Consider the following 7,485-nt stretch of genomic DNA (forward strand, 5'->3'; position numbering starts at 1 on the left):
ATGTGAAAGCACATCATAAAAACATCCACAGTCCTTTTAAACGCAATCGGTGTTGATTTGCAGGGTGGGGGTTTCTGCATCACCACAAGCTTTATGTGACAGCAGTGATTCATAGTTATGTTTAATCCTGCAGGATAACATATGCAAATTACGCGAGAGAGCCGTAGAGCAGATTATTTRGGAGCAATAAACAAGGTCTTCTCCTAGTTGGACATTTCTCAGCAAAAATTCAAAAAGAAAAAAAATACGTCGTTTGTACGAGCGTCAAAAAAAAGGATTGTTTCAGCTGTTGCCACTCTCTTGTGAGAGTGACCCTCCCATGAGATGCATGCATTAATCATTCCACTGCGATGCTTCTCTCCAGGGACAGTTTGATGTGAAATAACAAAAACATGGCGAGCTGAAACCTCATGCAGATGTGACAGTTATAATGTTAGTTTTTTGTTTTGCATATACTATTTAAAAGTTCTTCATTAAATTCATTCTTTGTGCAATGTTATTGTCAGACGAAATGTTCTATTGCCGTTTTGCACAGACGCAGCTTGCTGCAGTGTGCGCTTTAGTGAGAGTTTGCAATGTCAGAGTTCGCAAATGAATTTTGACAACGTCGGCACGACRACGGCAAATAAACGCCAAATTCAGTGCAACGTGGACAACGGAGTTCTACCCACATCTCTCCTTCGTGTAATATTTCAGGAGGAAATCTAAATGGTGTATGAGTGWGTATATTTTATTGTTTTATTAAATTACACTGCGTGTCAATGGCGAAATGAAAAGTTCATTGCACCATATGTTCTAATGTATTTTCTCTTCTGTTGAACGTTATCCGTTTTTGGGACATTTCAAAAACAGGTGAGAAGCAGTTTCAAACCTCAGTGGGATTTATTGGATAAAGGTGCAACAGAGGATCGGCGTGCAAGTAAATGCGTCGGGATGGGCAGTTTTCAGTTGCAGCAGTGGTCGTAATGCACTGAGGCATGGAGTACTACTGTTTCTCATTAAGCATGCTTCAGCTGGGACGTTCTAACTCTGACCTTATTAAAGAAAGACAAACAACGGTGTCTGATGCAAGTCCCCAGGCTTTCCATGTGCGTTTACGGAGTCTGTTCTGGTGAACTGGTCCTCACCTCAGTTGCCTGTTAATGCTTTTTTTTTTTTCTTGATATTTACCAAATAATAGCCTTCATCACTCCTCTCTTATACTGCTCTCTATATATGGAAACACCGCTGCCGGTTTGAATCACAGACAGGAACCCGTGACTCATTTTGACGTGGAGACTCAGTGGCAACGTTCCTTGGGGTCCACGGATGGGGCAAAAGCGACCAGAGCGGGATTTAGCTTTTACTCCTGCTCTCGTGGCTGAGCATCTTCCAGAGGGGCTTTAGAGGAGCGATAATCCACTGAAATGTGGGAGACGGACTTCCTCTGGGACAGAAATGCGATATGACAGCAGAACGGTCAATGGTAGAGGGGGGAGAGAGCTGGGTGTTTACACAGGGGAGCAAATGTGTTTTGTTCTAAATAATGTCACTTTGCAAACTCTACTATCATGCATTGGGTTCAACGTTTAAGGGGTTACATAGCAACAATAAATAAAGGTGTTGGTAGGGATATATTGGCATTATCATTAGTCTTGGCTGACGCCAGCCATTTTTTAAGATTTTAATTTTGGTCCGACAAGAAAAAATGGGTCAAAATCACCAACTGATGTTTATTTCCATTTTATTGCTGTTTGTGGGGAGGAGGAGAAGAGAGGTTGACACTGACTGAGCTATTTTGGATTGGCCGTCAGTGTTTTCTGCTAGAAAGCTGAAATCGTGGTTCTATCAAGTCATCCTGGTACATCGCACTGTCACCGTCATATCTGATAGTTCGTTTTCTAAAATGCGTATTAGTTTTAGACCGTATGTGACACATTTCATACCTTACAAAGTGCTCAATTTTTGTCTTGCCAATCTACCGATTTTTYCCCAAAAATCTCGGAAATAAGCAAATAAGCTGGTGCCATGCTCTTAAGGATTTTTTATTATYCTATAGATCTGGCAGCAATCGCCCCTCGGTCTGAAAACTCCATTTTGCGTTTCCTCCGGTTCTCTTTGACTTTACAATTARYTGCTGATCTAACATAGCAAAAAATTAACAAATAAATAAAAAATAAAAACCTGGAAAAAAAAACGTAAACATCATACACTTTCAATCAATCAATTGCTTTCTATGGCTAGAGCTGTCTCTTAAAATTGGAACAATTGTGGGATGGGCTTTCATGGTCAAGACTGTAGCATTTCTAATATATGATTTTGGTAGGTAAAGTTAATTAAATGAGTCTATAAAGTCTTATGTGAGCTTAACACGTAGAGCACATCTCAGAATTAGGGATATTGAATAGGTTGGTATTTAAATGAGTTTACAACAGCACATCGCTCTATGCATCCGTATGAAGCTACAAGTGTCCCCCCACCCCCCGATTTAATTAAAGAAAAATCACTCGTGTCTCAAATACTTTAAATCCTCTGATATTTAGAAGCAACTAAAATCAGCTCCACCTACAGTAATATTAACTTCAGGAAATCCTTAGCAAACCTATATGATGTCTGAAAAAGTCAGACCTTGGAGCGTCGCTTTTGATGGGATTTACTTTGATAACAGAAGAAAGCCTAAGATTAGAAGGGAATCAACACAAAGCAGGTCAAGCCTAAGAACAGTGAGGGGGGGGGGGGWWAGCTTGTTAGAATCGTCACTTCAGGCTCATCTCATTAGCAGAGCGCCGTGATTGATGATGACTGACAGCCGAGCTGGAGAACTGTTTTTTAACGCCTAACATTCAAGGATGTAAAATATATGAAAGATGAGGAGAGCGTCTGTGGCTGGGAAGCATTGCAGAACGCTGTGGTCTCTGCCACTTTGAAGCTTCAGTTGAAGCTTTTAAATGTAAAGGCCACACATGTAAGGATGGACTAACAATGCTATATTACAGGGCAAAGATTGTTTTTATTTGACTGCTCTCATAAAAATAATGTGATTTAAATGAAAACGTGACTGAAAACTCTTATGTCACATTGACGCAGACTACAGTAAATATTAGTTGTTGCGCAAAATGAATAGTTATTTGCACTTATTCTTGTTATAGCATAGCAAGTCTACGGCGCGTATTGACTGTGCACTTGGCAGTTCTGCTTTTCCTGTGTATTTTCATGTTCGCCTGAGTTCCCACCAGTGTCCAGCAGATGGGAGAAAAGACTCGCAAAAGAGAAGCGACATGCTGAGTTAGTCCTCACCGCATCGCCTGTAATGAGCTCCAACTCTTTTGAGGTTTCAAGTCAGGACTAGGTGCGCCATTCCAAAGCTACTTCAGAGGAAACATTAAATCTGAATCTGCATAAATAATTTTGATAGTGTCTATATCTCAGCTTGACCTAATTAGGGTTTATAAAATAAAACAAAAACAGCACAATGCCATTTCCATTTACAACAAACCAAACCTTCTGAGATACCCAGGCTTTCTTTTCCAACTGTAAAACGACTGATGGGTTGAGGAGTTTAAGTAGCTCGCTGATGCTCTCTTACTCTTTCCAACTTCTCCATCGTTGCTAATTCAGTTCAGTAAATGCTGATGATGCATTTGGTAGTTAATGTGCTCCTCGTCTTAACTTTCTCACTCATATAAGCAAGCAGCAGGCCAGAACTTGAAGAATGAAAAGTTGGTGTTCCGGCAGTCAAGCACTGTGACCCATTCTTCATAATTCATGTTACTGTTCAATCTTTAGACAAGCAGGATTCTGCAGCCTGACTTTAATTGTTAACTTGTTGTTTCAGGGGCGGGGAAGGCTGGCGTGGGGGTAAAGAAAATTGAGCTCAGATTAAATCTGTTTCAATTTGTTGTACTTCAGAGACACAAATCAAGCCGAAGGGAAACTAGTGTTTTTGTCCTTTCTTTGTTCTGTCATTTTGTTTGTGATTTTTTTTTTGTGTGGGTGGTACAAATCTCTTAGTACTAATATTTGTCTGCGGTTTTATATGTCTAATCTTACCTTTCATCTTGCGCAACAATTCTGTCATCTTCTGTGTCTTTTTTACATTTTTAAAGTTTCTCTTTGTGTTCAGTTTTGATTATTTGTCGTCTAAAAATAAGACGTCACCGGCGAATAACGGCGCCGTTTTTTTGTGTTTGGCTGAACGCCGCCTACTCCTGATTCCGTATTTGCAGAAATATTTATTTGTGGTTCAAAATTCTTGGATTTACATCAAATTATTTTACTCCATCTCTGTATTGTGTGACAACATAGCCTAGTTTGTGTTAATTATGTTTTTTTGATTATCAACGCAGGGGAAGCAACAATTTTATCCACATGCATAATTCATAATTTGCCAAGTAGCGCAATAAGTTTTTCATGTAGAGGAAGGTAGATTTGGAAACCTCTCGTTTCTTCATCAATACTAATTTAAAAACTGCCTTACCTGTTTTATCGAAAAGTAACTTAAAACATTTAAGTGTGGCAAATCACAAGAAAGTAAGGGGATAAATACTAATAAATAGGTTCAACATGTGCACGAGTTGAGCATCATGTACTTACTTGTGCAGTTAATGTTACAAAATGATTATGGTAACTGAAAAGAAGCTAAACTGCAGGAGTTCAAAGGGTATTTGTTCATGGCACGTTCATGTTAATGGGAGGAAACACGAGTGGGGGTGGAGACAGAGGAAGAGAGGGAGTGGGTAATAAATATGCTCATGCAGGATCGCGGAACGTGAGAACATTCGTGATCTAGGAGAAGAAAAAGCAGCGAATATGGTAAGTCAATAAGATTTTTATTGGTTTTTCTTTATGGCACATTTAAAACTAAGGCAAAATGCTTTTTTTCCCCCTCATGTTTAGAAATGTCCCTTATGAAATTCTAGTGTCTTCCAAAAATGATAATAAAATTGGTGTGATTTCTTAGATGGACTGACCATACGTAGTTTGAACCGATGTGAGAGTTGCTTAGTGATACATAAATGCCACTTTTTGTGGTTAAACATTGACCTCATATAGGTACATCTGAGGGGGATTGTAAAGCATGGAAAAATAAAAATGTGATGGTAAGACAACAAGAAAAGTGATCAGCTGCCACCAAAAGGTAATTAACAAGAAGGGACACTTTGTACATTTAAGCATTTTTTGCCTCATTGAAATTCTTAGCAATAAACTCCTGCTTAGCTACTTTATTTCAAGTTAACAGTTCAAATGTTGTGTTTGCCTACTTCCATGTATTCTGGGTGTTTTCTAAAGGGAACTTAAACATATGTTATGTCAGATGTGATTGTGAGGCTACTTTAAATAAAACAAAAACTCTTCTGACGTATATAACTTTAAATAAACAAAAACCAAAGTGAGCATGGAAGCGTGGATTAATAAATAACGGTAAAAAATAAAAAAATAAAAATATATAAATAAATCAACTCAATAAAAGGCGCATAACTTCCTTTAGAGTCTTTTATGGCTCTGTGCCACTTCTAATTTCCCACTTCACATGTTAATTTCTCGATTTATGATGTGAAGCTCGCTCTTGTTGTCAAATCATATACCCTTTTTCATTACACAATGTGTCTTCAAACTCCTGTATGTGCTGTTGAAACACTGYGCTATTTAATTACAGGAAATAAGAGCCTTTGCTCATGTGTGCTGTTCAGATCAGCATGTGACTGTGCTGCTCATTTGGAACATGGTATCAAGCCGTAAAGTAATCGTGTGCTATTAGCCAAATAACGAGACAGTATTAGCCCTCAGAGGTGCAATATAGCAAGTCATACATAAAGTGTTAACACAGGCTGAGGCTCAGTCATCTATGCGGTCTGTGCGATTATGCATTAAGTGCATTCACATGCAGCCTTCCACATTTCAGGCATGATAGTGTTCCCGAGACCTATAAGCACTTAATGTTTTCCTTTCTCCTACTCAAGCCGTTGCCAGAAATAGGAAACTAAATTATGCAATGACCTGTTAAATGAGCTCAGATCGTTCATAATATGATGGCGTCGCATTTCACCTGTTGCCAATCTCTTCTGGCGCCTCACCAGCAGGACGTGGCGAAATGATAGCAAAAGTGATTTACTCTATTATTAGCTCTGGAAATAGTTGTGACGGTTTGCTTTTAGAGTCAACTCACTGTTTTACCATGCAACGCCCTGATTCTTAAAGCGCAGGAAGGAGCCGACTGGTTGCACAGCTCGGGTCAGACGTCGTCAGCTCAGAACAAACACGGTTGCGATGGGAACGATGGGAACGATGGGAAGTGTTCGTGCGTGACTAAATTGTCTGGCATTTTTGTGAGGTGTAAATGCTCCTTCAGACTGGATGCGAGGACTAATGTATGATCCACCTTTAAAGTCGTAAGCTAATATTTGGACTAGAATAAAATAGAAATGCATACATTTCTTTTGAAACATGTTTTTTTTTTTTTTTTTCTCACTTTGCAACTGCAAAAAGTTTGTCTTCTTACACCGACTTAAAGTTGTGCATAACTGTGTAAAGTAAGGAAAATAAACATTTGATTGTATATTTTAAAAAYGCAAAAAAGTGTGAAGTGAATTTGTGTTATAGGAAGAATCACTCACAACACAGTCACATGTTTACTGCCATGTCAATCACTCATCATGTCACATGAGGTAATATTCCTCAGTGCCAACTGAGTGTCTGCAGAGCATGGCATGATAGTAAAAAAAATKTATTACATAATTGCAAATAGGGGCATTTTCACAGTTCTCTTTGCTGCATGTATGGTTTTCTGTATATTATGTCTAATTTTCATTGCTTAAGTCACTGAATGTTCTGTATGTAAAAAAAAAATGTTTTAACCCGGGATTATATCATATTAGATGCATAAAGATGAAAGAATTTTCATGCTTAAAACATCCATCCATCCATTTTCTTGCACCTTTTTCCCTCAGTGGGGTCGGGAGGGGTGGTGGTGCCCATCTCCAGCCAATGTTTCGGGCGAGAGGCGGGGTCACCCTGGACAGGTCGCCAGTCTGTCGCAGGGCCACACAGAGACACACAGGACAAACAACCATGCACACACACACTCACACCTAGGGACAATTTAGAGAGGCCAATTAACCTGAAAGTCATGTTTTTGGACTGTGGGAGGAAACTGGAGTACCAGGAGAAAACCCACGCATGCACAGGGAGAACATGCAAACTCAGAACATGCAAACTCCATGCAGAAAGACCCTAGGCCGGGAATCGAACCCAGAACCTTCTTGCTGCAAGGCAACAGCTCTACCAACTGCGCCACTGTGCAGCCTCATGCTTAAAACAGTTTGTCTTCTTATCATAGAAAAGCAAAGACAAGGTGGTATCAGTAACTGTTATTTTAGAAAAAACAAAACCTGTGGTTCTAAAAAACTTAAARTATGTTTGTATATATCCCATATCTTTTGTTGTATATTTTAAATAGATGCTATCTTCCATTTATCATTCATTTATGAACCACGTAATAAAAAAACA

This window comes from Poecilia reticulata, linkage group LG14 (genome assembly GCF_000633615.1).
Source record: "Poecilia reticulata strain Guanapo linkage group LG14, Guppy_female_1.0+MT, whole genome shotgun sequence".
In the NCBI taxonomy this organism is placed as follows: Eukaryota; Metazoa; Chordata; class Actinopteri; order Cyprinodontiformes; family Poeciliidae; genus Poecilia; species Poecilia reticulata.